Source organism: Callithrix jacchus, chromosome 15 (assembly GCF_049354715.1).
Source record: "Callithrix jacchus isolate 240 chromosome 15, calJac240_pri, whole genome shotgun sequence".
NCBI lineage: Eukaryota > Metazoa > Chordata > Mammalia > Primates > Cebidae > Callithrix > Callithrix jacchus.
The window spans coordinates 62,086,810-62,107,739 of NC_133516.1; the positions used below are offsets into that span (position 1 = coordinate 62,086,810).

At 39.3% G+C, this 20,930-nt stretch overlaps 1 long non-coding RNA gene across 2 annotated transcripts in view; it reads right to left on the reverse strand.

The window, feature by feature from the left end:
• The window catches only part of LOC144579567 (uncharacterized), an 87,803-nt gene that overhangs the window by 53,511 nt on the left and 13,362 nt on the right, over positions 1–20,930 (reverse strand). Inside the window, exon 3 of one of the 2 annotated variants that reach the window (XR_013527448.1) lies at positions 15,170–15,675. The exons of the other annotated variant lie outside the window; for it this stretch is intronic. This is a non-coding gene — a long non-coding RNA (uncharacterized LOC144579567). The remainder of the gene's footprint in view (positions 1–15,169; positions 15,676–20,930) is intronic. 2 annotated transcript variants of the gene reach the window in all.

A 20,930-nucleotide genomic window follows, 5' to 3' on the forward strand; every position in this document is an offset into this window, starting at 1 on the left:
GCCATTGTACTCCAGTCTGGGGAATAAGAATGAAATTCCATCTCAAAAAAAAAAAAAAAAGAAGAAGAAGGTAACACTACCAAGCATGATGGTGCACCTGTAGTCACAGCTCCTCCAGAGCCTGAGGTGATAGGTCACTTCAGTCCAGGAGTTCAGGGCTGCAGTGTGCTATGATTGTACCTACGAATAGGTACTGCACTCCAGCCTGGGCAACATAACAAGACTGTCTCTTAATATATATATATATATTACATATATATATGTATTATATATATATATGTAATAAATGAAAACCATCTTCTAAAGGGTAATACAGAACATTGTGAGAAGAACTGGTTTTACTCTTTAAAAAGTGTGGAAAAACCGACAAGATGGCCGACCACTAACAGCTCAGGATTGTAGCTCCCAGTGAAAGCTCAGAGAACGAGATGACGCCACATCTTTAGACGAATTTTCGTCACTCACCGATTAGCCGATTCCCAGTGGAGGAGACCCACGGGTCGCCAGCGCGACTCTTGTGGCCGCCGCAGCGGTTTTGCCGGCGTCTTGGCGCAGCAGCTCTTCATGCAGAGCCAACGGGACTGCTTCCCCTACTGACCGGAGTTTGGAGCTCCGGGAAGTCAGAGCCGCTTGTTGCGGACTCAAGAGGGAAGCCAGACCAGAGATTCCTGGGCAGAAGAGAACCATCAGTCTTACCGCTGCTATTTAGGCCGCCACAGTGGGTTGCTCGGATCCCAGCACTGGGAATCAATAAGTCGGACGTCGACTCAGAAACCTAATTAGAAAGGCGGTTCATCTACAATGAAGGGAAAAAAACAGCCTAAGAAGGCCGAGTATACCCAAAATCAGAACCCATCAGCAACGAAACAAGCCATGATGGAAAAGGACTCATCAGCAACGGAACAAGCCCTGATGGAAAAGGACTCATCAGTAACGGAACAAGCCCTGATGGAAAAGGACTGTGTTCCATTATCTGAAGTAGGCTTTAAAAGGTGGATGATAAGAAACTTCTGGGAGTTAAAGGAATTTGTTCTAACCCAATGTAAAGAAACTAAGAACTTGGAAAAAAGGTTCGATGAAATGTTGAAAAGAATAGACAATATAGAGAGGAATACAAATGAACTTACGGAGTTGAAAAATACAACACGAGAACTTAGTGAAATATGTACAAGCTTAAACAGCCGAATGGATCAAGCAGAAGAAAGGGTATCAGAGGTCGAAGACCAACTTAATGAAACAAAACGACAAGATAAGAATAGAGAAAAAAGGATAAAAAGGAATGAGCAAAGTCTCCAAGCAATATGGGACTATGTGAAAAGACCTAATATACGCTTGATTGGTGTACCTGAATGTGACGGAGAGAATGAATTCAAGCTGGAAAATACTCTCCAGGACATTATCCAGGAAAATTTTCCTAATTTAGCAAAGCAGGACACTATTCAACCCCAGGCAATACAGAGAACACCACAAAGATATTCCTCAAGAAGACCAACCCCAAGGCACATAATCGTTAGATTCACCAAGATCGAAACGAAGGAGAAAATATTAAGGGCAGCCAGAGAGAAAGATCAAGTTACCCATAAAGGTAAGCCTATTAGGCTTACAGCAGATCTCTCAACGGAAACCCTACAAGCTAGAAGAGAGTGGGGGCCAATATTCAATATACTTAATCAACAGAACTTTCAGCCCAGAATTTCATATCCTGCCAATTTAAGCTTTACATTTGAAGGAAAAATAAAATCTTTTAGGAACAAGCAAGTACTCAGAGATTTTATTACCACCAGGCCTGCTTTACAAGAACTTCTAAAAGAAGCATTATACACAGAAAGGAACAACCAGTATAACCTTTTCTAAAAATACACCAAAAAGTAAAGAGCATTAACATAAAGAAGAATTTTTATCAACGAAAGGACAAAATAGCCAGTTAATATCAAAGGGCAGCAACCCTAAATTTAAATCGACCAAATCTCCCAATCAAAAGATACAGACAAAATCTAACGGTATATCCAAAGATATACATAGACTCAAAATAAAGCGTTGGAAAAAAAAACGTACCAACCAAATGGAGAGCAAAAATAAATAAATAAAAAGCAGGAGTTGCAATTTTCACATTTGACAAAATAGACTTCAAAGCTACAAGGATACAAGGGTAAAAGGATTAATGTAATAATAAGAGATCTTAACACCCAGATACATAAGACCCATAGTGAGATTTAGATTCAACGAGACAGAAAATTGATAACGATATCCGGGACTGGAACTAAGATCCAGAACAAATAAACTCAATAGAGCTCTCCATTTTAAACACACAAAATATGCATTATCCACAAAATCTAACAATATATCTAAAGATATACAAAGACTCAAAACAAGGGGATGGAAAAAAACTCACCAACCAAATGGAGAGCAAAAATAAATAAATAAAAAGCAGGAGTTGCAATTCTCACAGTTAATAAAATAGATTTCAAAGCTACAAGGATGCAAGGGTAAAAGGATTATTGTAACAATAAGAGATTTTAAAACCCAGATACGTAAGACACATAATGAGATTAAGATTCAACGAGACAACAAATTGATAACAATATCCAGGACTTGAACTCAGAGCCAGAACAAATAAACACAATAGAGGTCTCCAGTTTAAACACATAAAATATGCATTAACCACTTTAAACACTCAAAATATTGATCGGCCATTATTGAAACCCATTTTAGGAATGAAGTAATATTCCTTTTTCCCTCTTTTTCTTTTTTCCCCTTCTTTTTCTCTTTTTCCCTCTAAAAATAAAAATAAAAAAAAGATATATAAAAAAAAATAAATAAAAAGTGTGACCAAAAAAATGCTGACCATGCTGTCAGGGATATGTGGTTGTAGGCCAAAGGATACGAGATGCCACCAGATGAATACAGCACAGCTTCCCATATCAGTTGCACTTAAATGTTCTAGGAGGAAAACATTTTAACTGCTAAGTGCTTTAAAACATAATTCTAGCTTGGCATGGTGGCACGTGCTAATAGCCCCAGCTACTTGGGAAACTGAGGCTGGAGGATCACTTGAGCCCAGGAGTTTGAGGCCAGTCTGGGCGACATAGCAAGACCTTTGTCTCTAAAAATAAAAAATGAAAATAAGGCATAATTCTTATCACAATACAATAAAACTACAAAATATTTTAAAGGCCTTTACAGATGAAAATTGAAATACTGTCTATTAAACAACACTGATGATTGGTCAGATATGAGCCTGTAAAAAACAAAACATAACAAATAAGCAAACAAAAAACCACTTAGGTGAAAGTGAAAATAACTGCAAAAGTGGCATTTCTAAAAATTAATAATAATGAGGCCAGGCGCAGTGGCTCATGCCTGCAATCGCAGCAATTTGGAAGGCCGAGGCAGGTGGATTGTTTGAGCTCAGGAGTTCAGATTGGCCTGAGCAACATTGCAAAACCCTGTCTCTACTGAAAATACAAAAATCAGCCAGGCATGGTGGCACGTACCTATAGTCCCAGCAACTCAGGGGGCTGAGGCAGGAGAATCACCTGAGCCTTGGGAGGTCAAGGCTGCAATTAGCCATGATTGGGCCACTGTACTCCAGCTTGGGCAACAGACAGAGACCTTGTCTGAAAATAATAAACAATAATAATAATGATAATAATAATGAAAGCACTGAATATGAGAATTATGGGATACATTAGAGCAGTGATCAAAGGGAAATCTTAGCCTTAAATGCTCACATTAATAAAAATAAAAGGATGAAAACAAGTGAGTTAAACTCCAACTCAAATAAGCTAGAAAAATAACAATGAAATTAACTGAAAGGAAGCATAAGGAAAGAAATAAGGAAATAATACATATTGAAGCAGAAATTAAAGGGCTTCAAAATAACAGGAAAATAATAAACTACATAAATTAAAATGGTGGTTGCTGGGGCAGAGGAAAATACTAGCTAACCTAATCAAGAAAACATAAATCTATAAAAAGAAAAGTGACAATAACTTTTATCATGGAGATTTTTTTTTAAATCATGAGAGACTACATTGCAATCATACATAAATAAACATGAAAACTTTTGAAATGGATAACTTCCTAGAAATACAGTTTTATAAAACAGACTCCAGGAGTGAGAAAATGCTTAAGCAGACAAACTTCCAGAGAATTGTTAAAGAACATTTCAAGGAACTACCCCATAAAAAGCCATCACACATACATGGTTTCACAAGAGAATTTCAGCAAACCTTCAAAATTCAAATAATACCAATGCTACATTAACTATTTCCAGAGCATAGAAAATAGAAAAAGGCTTCTAAATTTTTTATAAAGTAAGATTAATATTTATACTCAAATCTAATAAATATAGTACATGCACTCACAAATATAAATCAGTCCCATTTATGAATAGTGATGCAAAAAAACAAATGAAACATTTGCAAACAGAATCTAATACCTCATTTAGAAACACATCGTGATCAAGTAGAGTTTATGTCAGGAATGCAAGAATGGTTTGATATTAGCAAATTCATTAAAAACAATTCATCATATTAATGTCAGAACAGTTATATAATAATTTCCATAAATGTTGAAAAGGATTACGATAAACTTCAACACTCATTTCAAAAAAAAAATAATAAAATAGGAAGATAGATACATACTTAACATAATAAAAATACTAGGTCAAAAGCCAACTTTTTATTTAATTGGAAAAAAGTTGGTAACATTCCCACTAAAGTCAGATATATGGCAAAGCTGCCAACTATATCTATTACTATTAAACATAGCATAGAAGGTATCAGCCAATGCAATTAGGCAGAAGGTAGCAAGTTGAAGCATAAGAATTGAAAAAGCAGAAGTTGCCGGGTGTGGTGGCTCATGCCTGTAATCCCAGCATTTTGGGAGGCCGAGGCGGGTGGATCAGGAGGTCAAGAGATGAAGACCATCCTGGTCAACATGGTGAAACCCCCTCTCTACTAAAAATACAAAAAATTAGCTGGACGTGTTGGCGTGTGCCTATAGTCCCAGCTATTTGGGAAGCTGAGTCAGGAGAATTGCTTGAACCTCGGAGGTGGAGGTTGCAGTGAGCCGAGATCACACAACTGAATTCCAGGCTGGCTACAGAACGCAACTCAATCTCAAAAAAAAAAAAAAAAGGAAAAGGAAAAGAAAAACTATGTATATTTGCAGATGATATGACAGTATGCCTGTAAAACCCAAGAGGTTAAATAATAAAACTAACTCAAATAATAAAGTAATTCCATAACATGAGAGGATATAAAATTAACCTTCAGAAATCAATAGCTTCATATACACAATGACCAATTAGTTAGAAAGAATAATGAAAGCAAAAGCCCCATTTACAATAGCAACAACACAATAAAGATAAAAACTTATGTATTAGTAAGGACTGTGCAAAAGCCATATGAAAAAATCTTTAAAACATTCTTAAAAGACGTAAGGATGGAAAGGCACCCTTTGTTTTTGGAAAGTATGACCATCATAAAAAATGTTACTTATCCTTAAATTATAAATCTAATGCATTTCCAAAAAATACCATTAAGTTTTTGTTTCAAAACTTCACACACATATATATATACACACACACACATATAGGTATGCACATATTTGTGTGTGTATACATTCATATGCACACAAATAGGTTTATATATACACATATATATGCAAATGGTATATATATACACACACACATACACACACTTGTTCTTGTGTGCTTTATTTTAAATAAATATATACTTAATTTTATATTTGTATATGTGTATATATATTTGTATTTGTATATATGTGTATATGTATAAAAATAGGTGTATATATACATATACACATATATACAAATACAAATATATATACACATATACAAATATACATATATACACCTATTTATATGGGTATGTATGTGTGTGTGTATGCCTACACAAATATATACCTATTTAATACCTATATCTATTTGTATGGGTATAGACATACACACACATATATATACAATATATACTTATTTGCATGGGTAAATATATATAAAAACTTATTTACTTAAAATAAAGCACACAAGAATTGCTAGAAAAACTAAAAAACACAGAGGTAGAATTAATCCTAATAGACATTAACACATACTATAAGACCTCTATAATTAAAATTGTATGGTACTGGAACATAGACTAGTAGAAAAGAATGAAAGGTGAAGAAATAGCCCTGAATAGAAAGGGAAAATTAGCTTTAGATACATATTTAGGATAAATTCCCAAAAGTGTGATTGATGGGGCAAAGGGTCAATATAGCTATTTTCAGGTATTACCAAATTCCCCTTCACTGGGGCTGTTCTCTTTTGCATTCCCACCAGCAGGTGAGAGTGTCTGTTTTTCCCACAGACATTCCTCACCAACAGTGTGTATTGTCAAGCTTTTGATTTTTGCCGTTGATATAGGTGTCTCAGTGTTTTAATTTGTATTCTCTTATTACAAGTTAACTTTAACTTTCCATTTAAGAGCAATTTATATCTTTCTTTTTTATTAAGGCACAATTTATGTAAAACAAGATGTATAGCTCTTAAGTGTTCGGTTCCATGAATGTTGAAAATTGAATATACCTGTGTAGCCACCACTAGCACAATCTCTAGAATACTTCCATCCCCCTAGGAAATCTCCTTGACTCCTTTCCAGTCGGTCCCACCCACTCCAGAAGCAATCACTTTCTGGTTTGTATTCTCATAAAATACTTTTGCTTATATAAATGGAACATGCAATAATGTGTATCTGATTATTTTGTGTGTTTAATGTTTTTGCTGAACATAATTTTTCAGAATTCATCCATGTTGTGTGTTGAGCATTATTTCATTTCTTTTTATTACTGCTATGGATATGCCATGTTTGCAGAATTAATTTTTCTCTCCTAATGGTTTCTCATTGTTGAAGAACTGAGATGCAAATACGGAAAGCAAGAAAAATAGAATGAATTGTTGGATTGGAATTGGAGCTACCAGTAAAACTCATTGTTTACAATATGTATAGATACATACAGAAGTAATTGGAGATATGTGTAGATATATCTCAGTATATGCATGCATACATACAGACAAGTATTCCCTGGCTCTGTTTATTTACAGAGCCTGGGAGCAGTGTCATTCCAACGGTAGTAACCACACCTTCCACCCATACCTTGGTTTCTAAATAACATTTTCTATGATCAAGAATCAGACGTCTTTGGAGAAATGACTGCTTCCAGAGTTAGGGAGAAGAAAGTAGAAGTGTGAGTCTGGAACATCTTCTCGAAGACAGTAAGGACTTTCAAAAGCTGATGTGGCTATCTCAAAAGGACAGGAGCGCCAGCCTGAAGGTATTTTGGTCACATTTCAGATAATAAGAAACATCAAAATAAATAAAGACAGTAATGGATTTTTATGTGTTGAACTATTATTCTAATTATTAAAAATTTTTAAATTAATGTTAGGTAGAGGGAAATTTTTTAACAGAATACTAACTTATAAATGTAGAAGAAATGATAGAAAAATTACCATTTCACAACCACCATACTAATAATTGATTCCGACAAAAATCACCATTGGGTGGAAGGTTGTTGGAAAACAGGATTTTCACATGATCTCATGTGAATTACTTATTATGCAGGGAAAATGTAGTGCCAGAATGGTGGATTTGGCAGGCATGATAATAACCATGTGATCCAAGTTAACATCACCAAATAAGTTGTCTCCTATGCTCCTGAGGGTATACCCTGAGAAGGAGATAGTAGTCCAGATAAAAATGTTGATTTTAACCATAAGGGAAGAACCATAGAATTCCAAATTAAGAGACGTTTGGCAAAACAACTTGGGCTCAAAATATATCAACAGTGTGAAAGACAAAGGGAGGAGACTAAAGAAATAAGACAGCTAAATGCAAATGTGGCATCCTTGATTGGATATCTAAGCAGGAGGGAAACAAAACTCTTTAAAGGGCGTTTCTGAGGCTACGCGTGTTGGCTCACGCCTGTAATCCTAGCACCTTGGGAGGCTGAGGCGGGTGGATCGCTTGAGGTCAGGAATTTGAGACCAGTGCCTGGGCAACATTGTGAAACCCTGTCTCTACAAAAAATACCAAAAAATTAGCTGGGCATGGTGGCACCCACCTGTGGTCCCAGTTACTAGGAAGGCTGAGGCAGGAGCATTGCTTGAGCCTGGGAGGTTGAGGCTGCAGTGAGCCAAGATCATGTAACTGAACTCCAGCCTGGGTGACAGAGTGAGACCCTGTCTAAAAAAAAAAAAAAAAAAATTATTGAGACATTTGGGGAAAATCTGAATACGGATTATGTTCCAAAATGTTTCTATATGTTAGATAATAACATTGCATCAATGTTAAACATCTTGAGTTCAATAATTATATTGTAGTCATGTAGGAGAAGGTTCTTAGAAACATTCATGTTCTTAGAAAATACATGCTGGAGTATTGAGGGGTGAAGTGTCATTATACCTACAACTAACTCTTAATTGGTTTAGAGAAAAAAGTAAATATATACATGTTTTTGCTTATGTCTCTCTTTATATATGTGTGTGAAGAGAGAAAGAATAAAGCGAATGTTGTAAAATGTTAACAATTGTTGAAACTTAAGAATAATGTCAGTACTATTTTTTCAACTTTTCTGTAGATTTGAAATTTTTCATAATAAAAATGTGGGAATTTTTTTTTTAGGTAGGGCCTTGCTCTGTTTCCCAGGCTGGAGTGCAATGGTGCCCAGAAAATCGTCCCACCTCAGCTTCCCAAGTAGCTTAAGATCACAAGTGTGTATCATCACACTTGGCTAATTAAAAAAAAAAAGTTTATAGATACAGGATATCCCTATGTTGTCTAGGCTGGTCTTGAACTCCTGAACTTAAGCAAACCTGCAGCCTTGGCCTCTTAAAGTGCTGGGATTATAGACATGAGCCACTGCATCCAGCCAGAACATTATTTTTAATTAGAAATGAGAGACTTCCAAAAAAATTGCTCTGAATATGTCTGAATACGTCTGCTTTGAACTGTTACCTTCAGGAAATAAAAACTCACTATCTTTGAAGTTACTTCAAGAAGGCTCCTTCAATTGGGAGCCTTAAGAAGCTTTGCCTGGAGGACAGGACATCTCCCTTTGGGGCTGGCTGGTGTCTTTAGTTGTTCGGGCAAGACAAGGTCATAGTTTGGAGTAGATACATTCCTCTGGCAGTAGCAACCACACCTTCAGGGGACTGCATCTCCTCAGTCATGTGTTTCTCTCGTGGTTGCCAATCATAAGACCCTGTCCCCGGGCCAAAGGATGGGCAAGTAATCCTGGCCAACAATGTACCCCAGCACCCTAGTCACAGTGATTAGCTCAGAGAATGGCCTGGGACCTCAGCTGGGCCAATCAGGCTCCTATCCTGATACTTATTTATGGGTGCCTGGAGACTTTTATTTATTTATTTCTGAATGCTGCTACTTTCCCCTGGGATCCTTTGGACAGCGTGATGTCAATCTGGAGCTCCACCGAGAGTCCAGATTATTATGGTTAGCAGCTGTGCCATTCCACAGGGTGAGCTGCAGGCAGAATGAGAAGCAGTTGGCTTAGCTTCAGGGTCTCTCAAAGTGATCCTCTGGCTCCTGGGGCCTCTGTTTCTAAATTACAGGCCACATCTTATGCCACAGACCGAACTCTATTCTGTAGACCACATGGTACATATGCAAGTGTATACACCCCTCCATCAAACGTCTCCTTGTTTGCTCAAGGTCCTACCCTCTCATTGGTCATTAATTCTTTCCGTAGATATGGAAGGCCAACTGTGAGCAAAACCTTGAGCAAAGTGCTGTGGTCTGGTGCTTCCCAAACATCACACTGGCCACCTAAAATCCCCCAAAAGCCTTCCAAACACAGCTCTCTGGGTCCCATTCCCAGGAGTTTTGACAAGAGAATCTGTACGTTTAACAAGCCATCCAGGTAATTTGAAGTCCTGATTGGGTTTGGGAAACACTACAGGGGCAGGGAGGGATATCAAGGTAAATGTTGCTCAAAGTCATCTCTCAGGGAGCATTTAGATTAGGGAAAAGGATAGGCAATTCGGCTAATTATACTATGAAGCAGGAATCAGTGCTGGGCACCAAGAGAACCCTTCCCAGCCTCGCAGAAGTGTAAAAGCTGACCAGTCCTAAGGTGATGCTGGGTTCTGCTGATGGGCCCTCACGGGTTTTCCCTCTTCATTATCAAGGCTGCTTGGATCTTGAAACAGTGCCTTCCAAGGAAGGAGTAAACCTATGTTTCAGCAAGTTCACACTGGAGAGTTGGGGAAATCGGACCACTGGGGAAGCTCCTACTGATGTGTATTTTTTCTTTCTGTTTTTGAGATAGGGTCTCACTCTGTCACCCAGGCTGGAGTACAGTGGTCCCACTGTGGTTTACCGTAATGTCTGCATCCTGGGCTCAAGCAATTCTCCCACCTCAACCTCCTGAACAGTTGGGACCACAGGAGTGCACCACCATGTGCACTACTTTTTGTCTTTTGTTTTGGTAGAGATGGGGTCTCCCTGTGTTGCCCAGGCCGGTCTAGAACTCCTGGGCTCAAGTGATTCTCCTGTCTTGGGCTTCAAAAGTGCTGGGTTACGGGCATGAGCCACTGAGCCTGGCCTCCTGCTGAGGCCTTTTATGGAAAGAAAGGGAGGGTTGGAGGAGTGTGTGTGTGTGTGTGTGTGTGTGTGTGTGTGTGTGTGTTGGAGGAGTGTGAGTGTGGTATGCCGTGATGTGGGGTGTGGTGTGTGTAGTCTTAACTAGGGCTCTTGGCCAGCACGTGTTCACTACATTCTTGTCAAGTGAGAGAGTGTTTCAGGGAGCCAAATAAAACTCCAAATGACCTTTTCATCAAATCAGAGTGTGCCATTGTGGATAAAAAGCATGGTGCATTGTAGTCTTAATCACTGTTGTTTATTGGCCACCTGCTAACAAGCTGGGGAACACACTAGCCTCTTTACATACCTTCTCATTTAATCCTCTCAGAACCCCATGAAATTAGGACTATTCTTTTTTGTTTGTTTGTTTGTTTTACAGATAGAGAAACGGAAACTTAGAGGGGTTAGTACAACCTTCTGTTTATGTTTTTCTAAGTGAGCCAAGGTCACAACACTGCACTCCAGCCTGGGCTACAGAGCCAGACTATCTCAAAAAAAAAAAAAAAAGGATGTTTTCTTGAGCTGCTTTCCCTGTTTGTGTTGTGTTTTACAGCAATTATCAAATTACTTTTGGGCTGAAGTTGTGAAAGTCTCTGCTCCTCCTTGGCCCCTTAGGGTAAAGATCTCCATTTCACTCACCTTTGTATTCTCAGCACATATTAAGTACTTAATCAAGGTTGATGAATCAGTGAACTGATAAACTGGAATTTGGAGGGTGTGAATAAACATTCTAGTCCTTTCTCAGGTGCTGAAGAGCTTAATGAAACTTGCAAAGAAATCTACATCCAGAATAGAAAATAGCTATTATTGAGCAAGGAAAACTTTTCAAAGTAAGAGTACATTCCATACAGAACCATTCAAAGTATTTCTTAACCAGCATCCCTGGATGTCCCATGAGATGTTAATAAGTATTTCTTTTAAAAGAAGAAAGAATTCCACTGTCCAGTACCTTTAAGAAATGCAGGGTTAGATACGATTTCCTTACTGCAGGAATTCTCAGAGCCTTTAACAGACTGGTATGCACTATGTATAAACCAGAAGCTGTAGGTAGTTTGAATAATATACTGTTGTACATGGTAAGCAATATTTTCCAAATGTATCTGACAGTGAATACCTCAGGGCAGGAGTGGAGAAAGTAAAGAAAAGAATTGCAGGGTCAAGACTAGAATGAGGTGGCTGGGCATGGTGGCTCATGCCTGTAATGCCAGCACTTTGAGAGGTGGAGGTGGGTGGATCACCTGAAATAAGAAGTTGGAGACCAACCTGGCCAACATGGTGAAACCCCATATCTACTAAAAATACGAAAAATTAGCCAGGTATGGTGGTGCATGCCTGTAGTCCCAGCTACCAGGGAGGTTGAAGCAGGAGAATCATTGAACCAGGGAGGCGGAGGTTGCAGTGAGCTGAGGTCATGCCATTGCCCTCCAGCCTGGGTGACAGTGAGACTCTGTCTCAAAAAAAGAAAAAAAAAAAATGGCCAGGCACGGTGGCTCACGCCTGTAATCCCAGCACTTTGGGAGGCAGAGGCGGGTGGATCACAAGGTCAAGAGATCGAGACCATCCTGGTCAACATGGTGAAACCCTGTCTCTACTAAAAATACAAAAATTAGCTGGGCATGGTGGTGCGCGCCTGTAGTCCCAGCTACTCGGGAGGCTGAGGCAGGAGAATTGCTTGAATCCAGGAGGCAGAGGTTGCGCCATTACATTCCAGTCTGAGTAACAACAGCGAAACTCCGTCTCAAAAAAAAAAAAAAAAGACTAGAATAAGGTAAAGGACAAAATTTAAGAAGCATCTACTTCCATGAAAACCTAGTGCAACCCTGGGACTGAGAGTCTCCTTAAGTTTTGCACCCAGGTCACTTTGCCTCATCCCAGGCCCAGACCAAAAAGAATTCCTAATAACATCACTGAAACAAATATTCCATAAACCCAATTTGGGAAATGTTCTGTGGCCACTCCCCATTGCCAGTATTTAGTCAGGGGTAATCATTTTCTTTCTGTTTTTGTTTATATGTTCAGGGAGGGGTAATCATTTTGAAGATGACAACAAAAATTTCTGAATCTTCTTTTTCCCTATTTTGTCATGATTCTGGCTCAACTTCAGAGTTGTGGAGGCCTTTCCTGGCCCTGGCCCCTAGGTGGAACCTCCTATGGAGGTCTGGCCAAGGGCACGGGAACCCAGTTGGTGCTTGGAGCAGGGCCAGGCTGTCCCCTCAGACTGGTTCAGGGAAAGGAAATCCAAATAGAATGAGTCTGTTCCACACACCAGAAGAAGTTGCTAGTTGCTCAATTTCCTTTCCTTCTTTTTTTTTTTTTTTTGAGATGGAGTCTTGCTCTATCACCCAGGCTGGAGTGCAGTGGGTACAATCTCAGCTTCCTGCAGCCTCTGCCTCCTGGGTTTAAGTGATTCTTGTGCTTCAGCCTCCCCAGTAGCTGGGATTACAGTTGGGTGCCACCACGTCTGGCTAATTTTTATATTTTTAGTAGAGAAAGGGTTTCACTATGTTGGTCAGGCTGGTCTTGAACTCCTGGCCTCAAGTGATTTCCCAAAGTGCTGAGATTACAGGCACGAGCCACTCAGCCTGCCCCCACTTCATTCCTTAAAACAACAGAGATTAAAAGAAAGTCAATAAAGGATTCCCTAATGACTAGGACAATGTCTGGCACTCAGTAAGTTGCATGAATGAATGAATGAATGAATGAATAGTGAATGGAAGAGGAGCCAGGAAAGCATCACCGAATTAACAAATATGAATCAGAGAGGTCCCTGACATCTCTCTTTCTCTTTTTAAATTGTGTTCCTTTGCACTATGCTGAGAACTGACCTCTCCTTGCAGTCTCTCCTCTGAGCCAGATGTTCTGCTTAGATCTTTGGGTTTTTCCATTTGTACAGTCTCCTCATTAATGTCCCTCCCAACGTAAAGTCCTGTTTGATCTTAGAGCTAATGACTAAAGCAGGGTGGGGCAAAACGCCTGAGAAAAACTGTTCAAGAAAGTGTGTACGTGCGGCAAACTCTCTTTCCCTCATCCATTTTATTTCTTCCAGTTTCTTTGTTTTATTTTGTTTTGTTTGAGATGGAGTCTCACTCTGTTGCCCAGGCTGGAGTGCAGTGGCACGATCTCGGCTCACTGCAACATCCACCTCCTGGGTTCAAGCGATTTTCCTGTCTCAGCCTCCCAAGTAGCTCAGATCACAGGTGCGCACCACCACACCTGGCTAACGTTTGTATTTTTAGTAGAAATGGGGTTTCACCATGTTTGCCAGGCTAATCTCAAACCCCTGACCTCAGGTGATCCACCCTCCTCGGCCTACCAAAATGCTATCCAGCTTTTTTAAATCCATGAAAACAATCATCTTGAAGGGTTGCAAGCTTATCCAGCCTGCCGGATTTTGTTGTTGTTGTTCTGTTTTGTTTGTTTTAGATTTTGGCAGTCTGATCTGTCTCTAGTGATAAGGATAAAAGACAGATGAGGAAGGGGCTTTATTGGCTCAACCAGAAAGAGAAACTAAGAACCCAAGACTGTATTCTCTTCCTAGGACACCCCTATACTAGTGACAGATACTCAGGGGCATTTAATACACTCATGAGTTCAGCGTCTCTTTAACTCTTCGGTACTCCACTCCTTCTTAAGTAAAAACACTTCAGGGTAAACTCAATCTAAATAAATGTAGTGAAATATACGGTTTTTAAAGTACTACGTTGGCATGATAACCATGCCCATTCGGATGGCAAGCTGAAATATTAGATAATGAACAAAGCTTCATTTGTTCGGTCAGTAATCTAATTAAAATATTACAAGCAACTGATATTAAAATACCATTGTTCTATAATATAGTCTAGGTAAAGAATTAAAAAGCTGAAAGGGGATATTTCCAGAATTAAAATGGCTACTGTATTTACCAAATATCTATAAATTTCCTGGGCAGTCATTTGGTTTCCTGAGAATTGGCATCAGAAATTTAACATTCCAGATCCAGAAAGCTGAAAAAAAAAAAAATCTTTCTGTGTTTCTCAGGACCTCGTCTGACTTGCTGGTATAAATGGAGACTATGCCTGCACTAATGCATGAAATTACCCATTTGTCTTGCCTCTTATACATTTAAAAATATTCCATCTCTTTTCGATATTTGCATTTCATTAGACTAGACCATTTTAAATAATAATATCTATTTTCCCTCGATGACAAAACATTTCTATCAGCGCATAAGATGTCTGTAATACATTCAATAGTTTCTATAATCAAGTGGTTGAATCTGTGAGGACCCGTGTATCCTCATAGATGGATGCAGGTTGGAGGGTAAACCTTCCCCTCCAAACTGTAGACACTGGAGCTCAAAAGCTGCTAATTTCCCACGCTGTTAATGCTTTTCTTTGCATGCTCTTTTGGAACCCTTTCACTATAACACACAAAAGCAGAGGAGAGGACTTAGTTTCTTTCTGGGTGAAGAGAACCTTGGATTCTACTCCTAAACACTCAGCGATATTGGGGGAAACCATTAAACTTACCAAAAGCTCCATGAAGCAAATATTTTGTACCTTTCCAAGATGCTGTTGGCATAACATCAGGGCTGTATACAAAGACCTCCTCGAGTCCTTCTGCCAGGACGAAAGCTGTTTTGTACTGGATGAGGAGTGGGAAACGTCTGTTGGGTTTGGGTTGGCTTGGTTATAGAAGGAGGCAAACAGCATGGGTTTTCATCACCAAGTGGGCTAATTTACTGCCTCCGTTCTAGTGAGTCACACTGAATCCTCTCTCTTGAGGGTCAAGTCTCTAGTCCAAAAGGCTCTGTTTTTAGTTGATCACAGCATGGTGCATGGCTGGTCATCCCCAGCTGATTTCAGTGTTGTGTCAGGTGGTCTAAGAATTCATTATTAATATAATAATGAAAACCTATTCCAGGTAATGAATTAACTTGGTTTAACTTCTCCCATGCTGGGGATGCTATCTTCCCCTTCTTGAGTCTTCCTGAATGACCATAGGTAGTTAAGTGTCTTGGTTTCAAAGGATATTCCTGTAGGCAAAGTCAATTGAGTGAGATGATCAACACATATTGTGGAGTACTGAAGGCAATTGAGTTTAACTTATAACAAGTGCCAATGTACCAAAAATCACCCAGGTATTACTATTAATAAACCTGCAGATAATTCAGCCCTTGGCTACCACTACAATCTTGTCTGTGTCACTAGCCCTACAATCATGACCCTCAAATTACACTGGTCTTGTATCTGGTCTGAAAACATGCCATGCCCTCTCCCACCTCAGAGGCTTTGTCCTTGCTGTCCTTCCTCCTGGAATGCCCCAGTCCTGGCTTTTCTGGCTCACTCCTTTCATTCCTTGGGTCTCAGCCTAAGTGTTCCATCATCAGAAGGGCCTTGTGGCCTCCTCACCTTCTGCCCCATTATTTTCTGTCTCACTACCTCGTTTATTTCCCTCATGATAGCCATCATGTTCAGAAATTGATTTTATTTTTTCATATGTTGTCTGTTTCTCCCCTCCAGGAGCATAAAGACTGGATTTATTTTTTCCAGTACACAATGCCAAGCACAGGAAGGCATTTACTATGGATTTGTGTCCTCCCACAAATTCTAATGTTGAAGCCCCAACCCCTAATGTGATGGTGTCTGAAGATGGGACGTTTGGGAAATGACTAGGTTTAGGGGATGTCCTGAGGGAGGGCCCCTCATCATGGCATTAGTGACACCAGAGTGTTCCTCTGATTGTGAGAACATAAGGAGAAGGCAGCTGACTGCAAGCCAGGAAGATGGCCCACACCAGAACCCAACCATGCTGGTGCCCTGATCTCAACCTTCAGCCTCCAGTGAGAAAACAAATTCCTTTTGTGTAAGCCATGCCATCTACTGAATTTTGCTATGGCACCTGGAGCTAATACAGCACTTAAGTCTTTGTTCAATGAATGAATGAATATACAATCTCCTGTAGTAATCAAGAGTTACATTTTGTAATCTGAGCGGTTCTGGATAACTTTTTTAAGGGTCCATTTGCCAGGAGTTCACACTATATTTGTTAAGCCATTATGACATGGAGCTTTTAAAATACAACTTGTCTATTTTTCCTTGGTACCCTTATCGCAAATCTTTATTATTGCTAAACCATACTGAAAGATACATCCAGGCAAAGTCCATGTGCACAGCTGGCCGTGAGTTCATAAGTCTTAACCAACCAGGCTTATCTGTCAAATAGCTTTTTAAAAAAAATACCGGCCGGTTGTTTGAATTGTTCAAAAGTTTTAGCACCAGCTAGACAAATCCACAAAGTTGTGAACATCTCCAGAGGACATGTGCCCAAGGTGGTCGGGTCATAGCTTGTTTGTTTTTAAATATTTTATTTCCATAGGTTTTTGGGGAGCAAGTGATACTTGGTTACATGAGTAAGTTCTTTAGTGGTGATTTGTGAGATTTTGGTGTACCCATCTCCCAAGCGGTATACATTGAATCCAGTTTGCAGCCTTTTATCCCTCACCCTCTTCCCACCTTTTCCCCCAGAGCCCTCAAAGCCCATTGTGCCATTCTTATGCCTTTGCATCCTCATAGCTTAGCTCCCACTTATGAGTGAGAACATACAATGTTTGGTTTTCCATTCCTGAGTTACTTCATTTAGAGTAATGGTCTCCAATCTCATTCATGTTGCTGTGAATGCCATTAACTCATTCCTTTTTATGGTAAAAACTAAAACTTAAATTGTCTTTGTTTGTTAAAAAAAAAAAAAAAAAAAAAGATATTAGGTTATTCTGAGCAACTTCACCATGCTGGGGAAGGTCAATTTTTGCCTTTTTCTGGACAAACACTTCCCGATTCCTGAATTGTTTCTCTGCTGCTGGTCGCAAAAAAAACAATCAACAAGAACCATTCAGTTTTAGAACCTTAGTTCACCTTTAGCATGTTCTACAGAGAAAATTCTGGTTGTGCAACTGATGTGCAAATTATATCTATGTGACTATATACTCAGATATGCTAAGCAATTACTGACATTCTACTAATAAAAATAAATATTAACAAACCTTAATTAAGGCATCACCATATGCTAGGCACTGTGATAAGTATTTTAAACAGATAATTTAATCTCATCCTCACAATGATGCTAGGGAGTAGATACCACTGTTAGCCCATTTTACAGCTGAGCAAACTGAGCCTTTAAGTAAGAAAGGGATGCTGTGCTCAAGAAAACAAATAGTGGCTGGGCACAGTGGTTCATGCCTGTAATCCCAGCACTTTAGGAGGTTGAGGTGTGATGATCACTTGAGGTTAAAAGTTTGAGACCAGCCTGGCCAACATGGTGAAATCCTGTCTCTACTAAAAATACAAAAATTAGCTGGGTGTGGTGGCACACACCTGTAATCTCAGCTACTCAGGAGGCTGAGGCATAAGAATTGCTTAAACCCAGGAGGCAGAGGTTGCAGTGAGCTGAGATTGCACCACTGCACTTCAGACTGGGCAACAGAGTGAGACTCTGTCTCAAAAAAACAAAAAGAGAGAGAGAGAGAAAATAAGAAAACTAACAGTGCCGATATTGACAGAAAAAATTTGGTGTAAGTACTTAAAAGAACACATTATTTTCCATATGCAGAGAACATAATAATTTTGAAGAATTCCTGTCTATTCAATGAACAGTTGCCCTATGGGAATAGCATACAATAATCTGTTAGCCTAGTTCAAGTTACTCACATGCTTCAAAGTAATAATATTGCAAGATCCATGAGAGTACAATCATAAAAACTGTGTTCATAAAGCATGTTTGGTAGATAGAAAACCCTCAGTCAATGTTTTTCATTAAATAAATGAATTCAATCTTTAAAATTTTCTTTAATTAAATGTCACCAAAACTTTAGACTACTTCCCTCTGGGTTTCTTTGATTGGTAAAATTTTATTAAATTAAATCTTTACCTTTAGTAGATTTGTAATCATTTCCCAGATTTTTCCCTGCCTTTCTTCTAACAAGGTGACCTGTGCCCTAGTCACCTCTGTTTGAAATTCGTACTGCCTAGCTAAGCCCAGAAAATGATGGGGAATTTATTTTCTACAGACGCATTAATTAGTCCTGTGATGAATACAGGACCAATAGCTAATATCACAGTTACAAAATTCTAACCACTAAGTCTCTTCGGTGAAAAACAAACATATTTGGCAGTTGAAAAAGAGGATAGTGGGATTCAGCTGCTAATTTATAAGCATTCAATGAATGTTTTCTGCAATTGTTGGTGCTGTGAACACTGTCTTGAATAGCCAGATTTTTGGCATCTCCCTAATGTTACTCAACCTCTCTCCTCACAGCCATTCCCCAACCTTCCTTCCCTACTGAACTGGTGCTTGATGCCCTCAGGTGGATGTGAGAGAGCAGAGCTATCAAAGGCCTGGTTCTGAATGGCAGTGAATGCCAGCTCCAGCCCCAGCTCCCAGAATGGCAGTTACCCACTTCAAGAAAAACTTAAACCACCCCCAGAGAAGCCAGTTTGATGAATTATAGGTCTGCCTCTCACTAGATTTCCTCAACATTGAAATGTCACGTTCTCTGCACCTTGCATGACTGTAAGCCACATTCTAGCTACTTCTTGAGAGTTTTGGATTGTTGCTTTTATTTAGTTAATTCAGTTTAAATCTTTTCTGTTTCTTTTATGCTGTAAACTCACCTTAGCACACACGATTAAGTTCCATTGCTATGACCTACCTAAAAACAAAGGTGTACATACTCTAGGACCTTGCCGGTCATACACAATTAGCATTATTTAATTGTTAGAAATATATATAGATTCTCAAGCCCACCCCAGGCCTACTAAGAGAGAATGTGAGTTTTAACAAGATGGCCAGGTGATGATTCAGATGCAGAATAAAAGGTGAGACTCACTACCCTAAGAGACAGAGTAGGAAGTGGGCAATCACCCAAATAAAAGACAACACATTTTAGTGCACTATGCATTCTATCCAATCTCAGAAAATAAATGCTACTTTCAAGGTGCAGAGATCATCTCTTCTTTGCCTTAGTCTTTGGGCAAGTGTGTGTGTGTGTGTATGTGTGTGTGTATGAGAGAGATTAGCACTTCAGCACTTGTTTGATAGACTATGACGTAAACCTTTGCCATCCTCTATTTTTTTTTTAAATCTCTCCACTAGTTTCAGCTTCAAAATGTTCAATTCTTATGTGACTGATTGCTTCCTCTAATTCCTGCATACCTTTTCTTTGCTAGTAAGAGGCAATTATCTGGGGGATTTCTACCAGATGTATAGAGTTACATGAGACTATTCTCACCCTAACAACCAAAACACAACAGGTAAGCTCAAAATAATCATTGATTTTTAAAACCTATCAGATAAATGAGGGTACAAAGAAAGCAAAATGAACCAAACTCGAGACAGTGACAAGCTCTGCATAGGAGAGGAGAGACTCATGGTCATTGTCACCTCTAGGGGAATGGCAGAAGGAAGATGAGTCTGTGAACAGCAGGGATGAGAAGTCAGCTGCAATTTTAACAAGCTTGGAATGGCTGCCTGTGGGCGGAGGAGCCCCAGCCGCAGAGGGAGTCTGCACCTGCCTGCCTCCTCTTTCCTGGGAGTCCTCACATCATGCTGGGAATAGTTCGCCAAAGCCGGGGGCAGGAAAGAAGGGCTAGGTGAAACTCCTATGGACATTTTGGGTCTTCATAGAGTCTAGAAAGTTGCTGGGGCCAGTGAGGAGCAAAAGGGCTGAAAGAGTTCTCCAGAGATACAGAAAGCAGCGGGGCAAAGGGCAAGGAGAAATCAAAGAGCTATCAGCTGGGCTGTAAAGCAGGCTGTGATCTCCCACAGTTCTGAAGCCTGTCAGCTCACTTTTGAAATACAGGCCTATCTCAAGAATCTCACCAGCTCTGCTGAAGATAAAGTCCTAATCCTACCTTCGAAACGTTGAGAACAATTGTGAACTGAATTAAACTAAAGCTACAACAATACCCAGACCCAGATCAATTACAGATCACACAGACTCAGCTCCTTGTAGAAGGGGCTTGCTCTTTTCTTTTTTTGAAGGTAAATATGATTTATTTTGTATTCATTCTAATTTTCTTTCATGCAAAGAATTCAGTATGCAATAAAAAATTTCAAGATCTGTGAAAAAGCAAGAAAATATGTCTCATGGTTAAGACAGAAAAGAATGAATAGAATCAGATACAGAGCTAGCTTAAAAGTTTAAATTATCAGACTGAGATATTAAAATAAAAAAATATCTGTAATATAAAAATGTTAAAGGACCTCATGGAAAAGAGGACAACATTCATGAAG